Source organism: Phyllobates terribilis, unplaced genomic scaffold, assembly GCF_046119375.1.
Source record: "Phyllobates terribilis strain yellow unplaced genomic scaffold, ASM4611937v1 Scaffold_2__4_contigs__length_985480577, whole genome shotgun sequence".
Lineage (NCBI taxonomy): Eukaryota > Metazoa > Chordata > Amphibia > Anura > Dendrobatidae > Phyllobates > Phyllobates terribilis.
Window position 1 is genome coordinate 464,964,028 of NW_027362762.1, and position 12,332 is coordinate 464,976,359.

At 45.0% G+C, this 12,332-nt stretch overlaps 1 protein-coding gene across 6 annotated transcripts in view; it reads left to right on the top strand.

The window, feature by feature from the left end:
• COL16A1 (collagen type XVI alpha 1 chain) overlaps positions 1-12,332 on the top strand; it is a 210,262-nt gene that overhangs the window by 53,876 nt on the left and 144,054 nt on the right. The gene's annotated exons all lie outside the window — the stretch shown is intronic.

Genomic DNA, 12,332 nt, shown 5'->3' on the forward strand with positions numbered 1-12,332 from the left:
GTTGTAGTGAATATCCATGGTTTTTAATAGCAGGCACACTGACCACAGAGCGGCAGCAGGAGCCGCGCTGCGGCTCCAGTGTGCCGGCTATTGAGCAGACTGAATGGTCACTTCTCCCCACGCACAGAGTCCCAGCGTGGGGAGCAGTGACTATTCCAGCACAGCGTCTCACACTGCGTGAGGGCGCATGGCAGCTCACACAGTGAGAGTGTCGGCAGCAGAGCGGGACAGCGCTGGAGGAGAGAGGAGGTGAGTATGATTGTTTATTTTTTTTTGCAGGCAGCGTGATGGGGGCTCAGAGGGTGCCATGCATACCAGGATGGGGGCTCAGAGGGTGCCACGCATACCAGGATGGGGGCTCAGAGGGTGCCATGCATACCAGGATAGGGGCTCAAGGGGTGCCATGCATACCAGGATGGGGGCTCAAGGGGTGCCATGGATACCAGGATGGGGGCTCAGAGGGTGCCATGCATACCAGGATGTGGGCTCAAAGGGTGCCATGCATACCAGGATGTGGGCTCAAGGGGTGCCTTGCATACCAGGATGGGGGCTCAGAGGGTGCCATGCATACCAGGATGGGGGCTCAAGGGGTGCCATACATACCAGGATGGGGTATCAAGAGGTGCCATGCATACCGGGATGGGGGCTCAAGGGGTGCCATGCATACCAGGATGGGGGCTCAAAGGGTGCCATGCATACCAGGATGGGGGCTCAAGGGGTGCCATGCATACCAGGATGGGGGCTCAGAGGGTGCCATGCATACCAGGATGGGGGCTCAAAGGGTGCCATGCATACCAGGATGGGGGCTCAAGGGGTGCCATACATACCAGGATGGGGTATCAAGGGGTGCCATGCATACCGGGATGGGGGCTCAAGGGGTGCCATGCATACCAGGATGTGGGCTCAAGGGGTGCCATGCATACCAGGATGAGGGCTCAAGGGGTTCCATGCATACCAGGATGAGGAATCAAGGGGTGTCATGAATACCAAGATGGGGTATAAAGGGGTGCCATGCATACCAGGATGGGGGATAAAGGGGTGCCATGCTTAACAGGATGGGGGATAAAGGGGTGCCATGCATACTAGGATGGGGGATCAAGGGGTACCATGCATACCAGGATGGAGATGAGGGCCAGGTACACCAGCATGGGATGGGGGCCACTTATACCAGTAAGGAGGGGCCATACATACCAGGATGGAGGATATTAACAGAATTGAGGGACATTACCCCAATACCAGTGTCAGCAGCAGACCCTCTCCCCCATAACAGGGCATCATGACCACATTTTTTGCTTACATTTTTTTTCCTATTTTCCTCCTTTAAAACCTAGGAGCGTCTTATGGTACAATGCGTCTTATAGTCCGAAAAATACGGTATATATACAGGGTGGGCCATTTATATGGATACACATAAATTAAATGGGAATGGTTGGTGATATCAACTTCCTGTTTGTGGCACATTAGTATATGAGAGGGGGGAAATTTTTCCAGATGTGTGGTGACCATGGCGACCATTTTGAAGTCGGCCATTTTGGACCCAACTTTATTTTTTTCAATGGGAAAAGGGTCATGTGACATCAAATTTATTCAGAATTTCATAAGAAAAACAATGGTGTGCTTGGTTTTAACGTAACTCTATTCTTTCATGAGTTTTTTACAAGTTTATGACCACTTATAAAATGTGTTCAAAGTGCTGCCCATTGTGTTGGATTGTCAATGCAACCCTCTTCTCCCACTCTTGACACACTGATAGCAATACCACAGAAGAAATGCTAGCACAGGCTTCCAGTATCCATTGTTTCAGATGCTGCATATCTCGTATTTTCACAGCATAGACAATTGCCTTCAGATGACCCCAAAGATAAAAGTCTAAGGGGGTCAGATTGGAAGACATTGGTGGCCATTCAACTGGCCCACGACGACCAATCTACTTTCCAGGAAACTGTTCATGTAGGAATGCTCGGACCTGACTCCCATAATGTGGTGGTGTACCATCTTGTTGGAAAAACTCAGGGAACGTGCCATCTTCAGTGCATAAATAGGGTAACACATCATCATGTAGAAATTTCAGATATCCAGTGGCATTGAGGTTTCCATTGATGAAGAATGGCCCCACTATCTTTGCACCCCATATATCACACCATACCATCAAGATACAAGATGTGCAGCATTTGCACTTTTATTGTCCGCTTATACTTGAAGGCTTGGCACCTCTGTCAGATCTCTACCACATCACTGCAAAATGACTTGACATTACTGCAAGAACTTGTAGCATACAAAGGAAGCAACACGTCTGTTGCTGAGGCAGCGACAAAAACTTTCACCAGACACCTGTAGTATCTCAGTAAGATTATGGTGGGTCTGGCTTTTTTTTGACAGTGAGGCTCCAACCGCAGAAAAGGTTGAGATGGTACTGGCGCTGCAGAAGTAAGGCAACAATGTCTGCTCAACTCGCGTGCAGCGTGCCGAAGACCTTGTGTCACACAAGAAGCTTAATCACTTCATGTCGTCCAACACAAAAAAACTGTTTGTTTTACTGGAAATAAACCAAGATTTTCTTCATCAAGATCATTGTCTGTGGCACGGTAATGCAAGTTGATGTGACGCGCCCCCTGGGCCGTGGGGTACCCGGAGCCGGGCCTGTAGATGTTGGGGGTTGTAGTCACCGTGGCGGTGACCCGGTCCGTGACCCAGGTGGTCAATCTAAGGGTAGTTTATGTATATCTGTTATGTATAGTCCGACTACGCCACCTGTGGAATGCGGTTATTGGGAACCGCCACTGCGGAGCAGTCCGCTGAAGCTGGTGGTATGTGCAGCAAGGTGATGTAACTCCCCACAGGAAGAGTGGAGCTTCAGGGCAGCGTGTATAGATGATGGTGGTTATGGTGCACGTAGTCAGTAATGACGCGGAGTCAGATAGTGCAGTCCCAGAGTCTTTACTCACAGTTATTGCAGTTCAAGTTACAGACGTCCAAGCAACTTCCCACGTCGTGCTGTGCGTACTCGGTGAGGGGCTCAGTCCACCCTCAGGTATCTCTGGAGTATTTAGCAGGACCCCCTTCTGTGTGTCCTCTCTCTGGCCTGCTCCCTGCACCTCACACCCAGTGGCACTTCTATCCGGTACCCTCGGGCCTTGGCGGGCGACGTGTGTTCCGTCCCTTGGGTCCTTTGTGGCTACCTTCTTAGTGGGACTGCTGTGGACTTCGGCTTACAGCACGTGAAATACTGCAGCCTCCGGTACCTAGTTGAGCCTTATTAGTTTTCTCCACTAGTTGAGGGACCGGTTCTCCTTATCTGGCATGACCCCTCTACCTTCTGGTAGCAGCAGGCGTATGGGTGGCTTGCTGCACGGCCCGTACCCCTAGGGTCCCTTCTCTCCTCATTCCTGGAACCGTCCTGCTCCCTCTCCTTCAGACTTGGGCCTCAGTGCTAGGCCCGCCTCCGGAGCAGAGCTTGTGCAGAGCCTCTGCTCCTGTCACCTTCCTCCTCTGACTGTCTGGACTCACTCCTGATCTAAGATGGTTCCCTGTTTTTATAGCTCCTACACATGTGCTCCCAGGATATACGTCCTCCACCCCATCCACTACATAGTTCCCCCTCTCTAGGTGGTTCCTCCCACTCCAACCAGGGACCAGGGACTGTGCTCTCCCGTAGGAGCAATCTCGCCCTGTCCCCCGGAAAAGTAGTGTAGTGAATGCAGGTGTTAGGTTCGCAAGCCATACTCCTTCCTTACCTGAGAGTGAGATACCACACCTCTGGGTGAGATGCAGTACCTCTGTGGCGACCAAACCCTCAGGGGCGCCACAGATGCATCCTCAAAAGTTGCCGGATTGAAAATCGTGAATGATGCCACCGAATGCTCCATTGCATTCATGACTACATTCAATTCATCACTGAACACTGAAGAAGACCAGAAAAAATGTATTCTCCAGTGTGTGGAGATGCATCGCCATGACTATCCTGAACCAAATAAAGCGTGTTTCATTAACCCTAGAACGCATACCTGGGGCCTCGCAGGCCCGCCCTGTTAATTGTTTTCTATTTTCTGCAAGATTACTTTAGTTAGAATTTTGAAACTCTAGGTATTCCTCAGGTATATAGTTGTTTGTCATTTTTGTTTGAGTTATTCCATGTTATTTGCACACGGGCCTAAAAGGCCCCAGGTATGTGAAAGTGTAGATTTTTATGATCATGCGTTCTAGTGTTAAAAAAAATGAAACCGTGAAACTACTGTAAAATTGTACATTTACTTTGCTGCAAAACATTTATTACAAATAATTGTTAGTTTTGTGATGATTGAGCCACCAACAAACAATATTACAATGTTACGAAATCTTGCGTATGTTACCGCTCAGCATAGCTACCAGGTACAACACCACATACTGACATTTATGTTGAATTATAGTTCATTAAAACCTGATACAAGGGGGGTCTTCACTCCAAGTTTATGCAGTCCTTTAGGGGTTTTCAAGTTATTTGATCTCCTCAGCTTATTTTGCATTTTCCTCCCCTCCCCTGCACCTCAGAGGGCCCTGTAACGTGCACTCTTCTCATTGACATCAGGAGTGCTTTCACTGTGACTCCCTGGCGCCTGAGCACTACAGCACTGCAGGTAAAAATGGGGCAGAGGAAAAAAAGTGCTCCTGATGTTAGCGGCACTTTGCTCATGCGAGGGATGTCAATGAGAAGAGTGCACGTCACAGAGCCCTGTGACATGCACGGGAGGGGAGGAAAATGCAAAATAAGCTGATAGGCAGGGATTTCTGGACTTCCTAAGCAGATAGGCAGGTATTTCTTGGCGTCCCTCGGGCGCCAAGCAGATGAAAACCTATTTTATAAAACTACATTTCTCTGCAAGCAGACCGCTAATATGGGACATACAGGTATATATAGATTTACATTTCTTTAATCTGTATGCCCATATTAGAGGTCTGATATCTCCCAGGGGGTGACTGATTCCCTTTAATATGCAGACTAAGCACAACACCATGTTTCTTTCTTGTACATTTGTGTCTTGTCTAAATTCTAACTGCCCCTCTATGCATCCAGTTTTACATAGTTGAAAGAATGGTTTTATTTTTATCTGTTAAAACTACATTTCTCAGCAGCACTTTGCTTCTCCTTGGTGCTGGAGACCACTCCCTCCCTTACCTGTGTACTCCTAATTAGCTCCCCCTCACACTGAGCTATTATCAAGCTAATCTACAGTAAGTATAGAATTCAACTTATACTTCTGCAATCTATATCTGTATAGTTTTACATCATTGTTAGCTTGTTTTTAACAGAGTTCAACTCTACTGCACTCCTCTACAGCAGAGCTTGACATATCTAGGCAGTGAGAGCAGAGCTGTGTTTGTTACCCGATAGTGACAGATTAGTGATGTTAAACTACAAATGTTGATCTGTTGATGCATTATGACAGAAGATAATCACATCACTAATCTGTTAGCAACAGCAACAAACATAGATAAACTCTGCACTACCTACTAATTACAAGTTCCTTTGTAGAGGAATACAGGAGAGTTGAGCTGTGAGAGAAACCTGCTAAAAATTATGTAAAATTACAGTGACAGCTACTCTGATGTAGATGGCAGAAGATAAAATCAGTCAGGCAAATAACTGTACAGGAGCATAGAGTGTATTCTAAAGGTAGAGGTGGAGGCAGGTTAGGTTTTATGCTGGAAGGAACCCTGCTGAAAGATACTGCACTTTGCGTAATCAACCAGGAGCAATGGAACTAAAGCAGCAAGGGTCCATTGGCAACTAGAAGGTAAATAGAGCCTGAAAGGTGGGTGTGATACATGCAAAATGGGGCAGATTTAAATTTAGGTTATATTGGCACAAATTAATAAATATATAAATATATTACCATAAGGCCACATTGTGATTTCAGGGATATCCCTTTAAAGCAAAGAGAGGCTGAAAGTGGTCCCAGGTGAGATTTTAACATCTGTCAACATTAGAGGTATTGAGAAGGACCTGCAGTGTAGGACCAGTTTCCTGGTAAGCCTGGGCTGTGACAGTGCAGTTTGCATGGCATAATACCACTGAGGTAATACACTTATTCAGTTTTATGGTGTATTCCAACAGAGTGTATTGGAATTTGATAGGAAAAAAAATATTTAAACCTAAGGATAGTCAGGGCCTAGTTTGGGGGTATGTTAGCCAATGAAAGTCAGTGTAGTTGAAAGATACTGTAGTTGATCATATGTAAAGCAAAACTGTGATTGGAGAAGAACCTTTGAAAAATTAACAATTGCTGCAGATAGGAGGTCATATTGTCCTTTGCTTTAGTTTCATAGTTTCATTCATACTTAAAGGAAAACAACAGTCCACCAAGTTCAATCTATACCCTAACCTGCTGCTCCACAGGAAGGCAAAACCCCCAGGAGGCACATGTTATTTGCCCCATAAGGGGACATTTCCTTCCCAATTCCACATACAGCAATCAGACTAGTTTGGTGGATTAACGTCCCATCATAGAGTCTAGTGCTTGTTAACTGTAATACATTCCTCACCATAGAAAGCGCAACATCAAGAAGTGTAATACATGAAATTATGGAAATCACAGGATCAACAGCCATGTTAATGATTAGTAAATTTATTAGCACGTCCTGCAACCTCTCCGGACTTGTCTTTGATCTAACACATATCTGGAACATCATTGGTGGGCAATTGCAAAGGGAGCTGCCAGCAGTGGCTCTTGATGAATTGTGTACCTCTAAGTGAATCCAAGTGCACTCAGTGTGAAAGAACATTCCTCAGATAACCATTAATAACCTCTTGATAATGCCAAGGCAATACATTTGTGTATTTCTTCATGGCGCGTTTATACTCAAAACTGAATAAATTAAGATGTTTTGAAAATGTTGATTTCATTTTTTTTTCATCATTTGCATATTATTAACCTGTCTATCGATCCTGTGATTTTCATAATTCCACAATATTTCCTCCTTAGTGTTGCAATTTCACTGTTGAGGAGTGTATATTTGATAAGAAACTCGTCGAGGCCCACTTGACCTTTTCAAGCGGTTGAACATCCAGCACCAAAAGTGAGATTTTGATCCAAAAGTTTTATTTAATAGATATTTAACAATAGTGGCTGCTACTGACAACAATGTTTTTAAATATGTATTAAATAAAACTTCTGGATTTTAATCTCACTCTTTGTGCCTGATGTAGAGCCCTTGGATCCACTCCTGCCTTGAATGTCCACCTAGCTATCTGTGCCCTCTCCAGAATTTTCTCATATGTTGGAACAAGAAGACTATATGTTACTAATGAACTAACTGCTTCTAGTTTCTCTATATTTACATACACTCTTCAATGTTTAAAGAGAACGTGTCAGCAAAAAAAATCGGTATTTTCCTGCAGCCATAGTGGTTTGCAGGTAAATATAATTTAAAAAATTTGCAGGTATCTAATTGAAAGTGAAGCTACAGAGGGAAAATAAAGTTATATTCTCCCAGCCACCGCTAGCTTCCAGTTATCGGGGCGGTGCCAGGCATGTAGCTTCCAGTTATCGGGGTGGTGTCACGTCTTTAGCTTCCAGTTATCGGGTGGTGCCAAATCTGTAGCTTCCAGTTATTGGGGTGGTGCCAAGTCAGTAGCTTCCAGTTATAGGGGTGGTGCCCATTCTGTAGCTTCCAGTTATTGGGGTGGAGCCAGGTCTGTAGCTTCCAGTTATAGGGGTGGTGCCAAGTCTGTAGCTTCCAGTTATTGGGGTGGAGCCAGGTCTGTAGCTTTCAGTTATTGAGGTGGAGCCAGGTCTGTAGCTTCTAGTTATAGGGGTAGAGCCAGGTCTGTAGCTTTCAGTTATTGGGGTGGTGCCAAGTCTGTAGCTTCCAGTTATTGGGGTGGAGCCAGGTCTGTAGCTTTCAGTTATTGGGGTGGAGCCAGGTCTGTAGCTTCCAATTATCGGAGTGGTGCCAAGTCTGTAGCTTCCAGGTATCGGAGTGGTGCCAGGTCTGTAGCTTCCAGTTATTTGGGGTGGAGCCAGGTCTGTAGCTTTCAGTTATTGAGGTGGAGCCAGGTCTGTAGCTTCTAGTTATAGAGGTAGAGCCAGGTCTGTAGCTTTCAGTTATTGGGGTGGTGCCAAGTCTGTAGCTTCCAGTTATTGGGGTGGAGCCAGGTCTGTAGCTTTCAGTTATTGGGGTGGAGCCAGGTCTGTAGCTTCCAATTATCGGAGTGGTGCCAAGTCTGTAGCTTCCAGGTATCGGGGTGGTGCCAAGTCTGTAGCTTCCAGTTATTGGGGTGGAGCCAGGTCTGTAGCTTTCAGTTATTGAGGTGGAGCCAGGTCTGTAGCTTCTAGTTATAGGGGTAGAGCCAGGTCTGTAGCTTTCAGTTATTGGGGTGGTGCCAAGTCTGTAGCTTCCAGTTATTGGGGTGGAGCCAGGTCTGTAGCTTTCAGTTATTAGGGTGGAGCCAGGTCTGTAGCTTCCAATTATCGGAGTGGTGCCAAGTCTGTAGCTTCCAGGTATCGGAGTGGTGCCAGGTCTGTAGCTTCCAGATATCGGGGTGGTGCCAGGTCTGTAGCTTCCAGGTATCGGGGTGGTGCCAGGTCTGTAGCTTCCAGGTATCGGGGTGGTGCCAGGTCTGTAGCTTCCAGGTATCGGAGTGGTGCCAGGTCTGTAGCTTCCAGGTATCGGGGTGGTGCCAGGTCTGTAGCTTCCAGGTATTGGGTTGATCCCAGGTCAGTGAACAGTCCCCGCTCACTACACAGTAAGTGCATTGAAATCATGCCCATTTTCCATGTGCAGTGATTCTGCAGTGCTGGATTTCAGTCAAGGTGCATGTTACACCACAAAGGTACTCTCTTACTGCTAAGTGCCTTGAAAGTCCACTACTTACATGATTCTTCATCCTAAATAAGAAACATAAGGATCCGTATAGCCGAAGGAAACTTGAAATTCCTCGCAAGATTTTACAGTATGTGTCTTATTAGTACACTGCCATTGCTAAAGAGAGCAATCCTGAAAATAACACATTGTTAGAGAAGTGTCCCTTAACGTACAGATGTAGTTTCACTGATGATGAACCTACAGATGGAGTTTTAATTGCCGGTTGAGAGTATAATAAACATAATACTCTCATTTGTGCTTATTACTTTGCTTTTTTATGTTTTGTTGTTACAGTTCAATGAAAACTAATTAACCAATTTGTCTTTTAGAATTTTATGTTGTGCACATTGATATGCAACCTGTATGGAGGCACTGCAAGCAAGGGGGTCTACTACCTAAAAATAGTAGTGGTCCTCTGAGTGCATTTATACTTACTGAGTTGTGGCATTAAAAGATCATTAAAAAGCTACACGTTTGCCGACTAGCTAAACTCTGGCCTCCGCAGCAAATTTTCATTTTTATGCTTACATTTTTCATATCCTTCTTTCAAGAGCCATAACTTTTTTATATTTGTCTGTCGCAGTAGAGATATGAGGGCTTGTTTTTTGCAGGACGATTTATAGGCTTGAATGGCACCATTTACTTTGCTATACATTGTTTTGAAAAATAAGAAAAAAATTCCAAGGAGGATGAAATGGTGAAGAATGCAATTTTGTCAGTGTTCGTTGGGTTTTGTTTTTACATTATTACCAGGAAAAATGATTCTCTCAGTGCACTTCTGAACAAAAAAGAAATTAGCATTTTTTTTTCAATTTAAATGGTGAAATTTTATTTAGAAGTTTCTAAAATAAAATTTTGGTTTGTAGAACCATTTTCTGAGATCCGTAATGTTTTATTTTTTTTATCAATAGATCTGTGTGAGGGCAAGTTTTTTTGTGTGACGAACAGGCAGTTTTATTGATACTAATTTGAGGTACATACGATAGTTTGATCACTTTTATATATATTTTTAAAGGGAGGTGTGATGACCGTAATATCGCAATTCTGGCGTTTTAATTTTTTTTTCAGCTTTCACCATATGGTTTGATTAATCTTATATCTTTATAGACCGGCAAAACCAAATATGTTTATTTATTTTTTTTATTTTAATGGGTAAAATGAGGATGATTAGAATTTTTACGTTTTTTATTATCATTTTAAAACCTTCTTTTAAACTTTTTTTTATTGTGTTTTTTATTCTTCGGGAATTGAACATGTTATCTGTCGTTAGTAGATCAGTTGTGATCAATTATTATCACCATGATTTACACTATACACAGAAATACTGTGGTATTGCATTATATAGAATAAGCGATCAGAATTTTATGTTGTGCACAGGTAACAGATAACAGGTTCAATTCCTGGGGAATAAAAAACACAGTAAAAAATCTTAGCAGTCTCTTATCAGCTTCACAGGAGAACCAAGATGGCACTGACATGGCAACTTATTGATGCTCTGCAATCATTTTTGAAGCTCCCTTTAAATGTAGCTGTTAGAGATTAACAGTGGCATCTAAATGTTTAACAGCAACGAATCTTTAGTATTAAATTGACATGTAGGTGCACAAATACATTGTGACCCATAAATAGATATATATATATATTTTATTTATTATACTCACTTATATAGCGCCATTAATTCCACAGCACTTTACATACATTATAATAACTCTCCCCATTGGGGCTCACAATCTAAATTCCCTATCAATATGTCTTTGGAGTGTGGGAAGAAACCAAAGGAAACCAACGCAAACATGGGGAGAACATACAAACTCCTTGCAGAAGTTGTCATTGGTGGGATTTGAACCCAGGACCCCAGCGCTGCCAGGCTGCAGTGCTGACCACCGAGCCACCATACTATATATACTGCGCATTAGCACACCGCGATTAATGAATAAATGAATTCCACTATTGCTTTATACGTAAAATACCTTGTCACAGTTGGATGGCTTTTATGCTTTTTGATGAAAAAATGTTAGAGACCCTCGTATGAACTTTTTTTTTTCTAAATCTGTGTATTCAGTGTAGTGTGTGTTAAATATATTCCTCTACCTCCGTCTTCTCCAGTATCCAACGCCGTTCCGCTCCTCTTCTCAGTGACGTCAACACTCTTCGGAAGCTCCTGGTCACACTGCACTGTGCGTGACCCAGAAATGACTTTTACAATGTAAGCCTATGGAGCGTCAGAACAAGGCTCAGAACGAGGCTCCATAGGCTCTCATTGTGAAAGAGACTTCTGGCTCACACATATAGCATAGAGTGAGCCAGATAGTCTGAAGAATGGTGACGTCACTTGGAAGAGGAGCAGAACGGCGCTGGATGCTGGTGGAGATGGCGGCAGATGAATACATTAGCACACTGACAGTGCACTACATACATATATACACAGATTTAGAGAAATAAAAAGTTAATAGTACCATATGTTATGTGTGTAGCAACAGTGGAATTCATGTATTTATTAATCGCAGTATGCTGAACCAAAGTATATGTATATATGTTTAACAGCAGCGATCAGAGCTCAGCTCTGGCAGTGGCTATAGACACAGACGTCAGCTATGTAACATAAGCGAAATCTACTGTGTGTGTAGGCAACTCAGCTACTGAGCGTGCTCCAGGCCATGCATATGGACCCCAGCACTGACATACAGGAATGAGTGTTTCTAGGAATGTTCATTCACAATAATCAGCAAGTGTTACTGTGACGCCTCAATTCTCAAAAGAGCCCCTTTTAGTCTTGAGTTTACCCTGGGTGCTGGGGGACTCAGTGTCGGGCCCTGTGACGAAGAGATGGGATGTAGCCGTGGCCCGGACCCAACCTGTGCTCAGGGCCGTCACATGAAAAGGCAGATGTTGTGGGCTCGTCCGGGTTGAGTGACTTATTTTAACGACTACGCCACCTGTAGTGCCTGGTGATGGGTCACCAGCGCCGCTACAGTCCGCCGAGGCCTGGTGTCGTGGCGGCCAAAGTTCTCGCTGCTCCCCACAGGCGGAGCAAGGCCTCAGGGCAGGCAAACAGGAAAGAGAGGGGGTAGTAGTGCGGGGAGTACGGGCACCGCGTCGCATGGTATGGCGCGTAATGAACAGTCCGGAGGCCATAGGGGTGAACTTCCAAGGCTTTACTCACTCAGAGATGACAGCGGGAAGGCGACTCCCTGCTCCCCGCAGAGTCCTGCGGCCACCAGGGACGGGGGTCCGACTACCTCCGAGAAAGTCCAGTGTTCGGTAGCGTCCCTACACCAGAGTGTTCCTGCACTACAGACTTCACCCTTTCCAGTCTGTGCGTGTGTAGATAGGCCAGGTCCCCCTCTGAGCTCCTCTCAGGACTAGGGCACGGGTGGCAATTCCTCTCCATCCGATGCCCGGTGGGATCCTCAGGGCCTAACCGGGATTTCCCGTCCAGGACATGGAGTGCAAGGTCGCGTGCCGGGGGCCGGTACCCCTCTTGCAGCCGG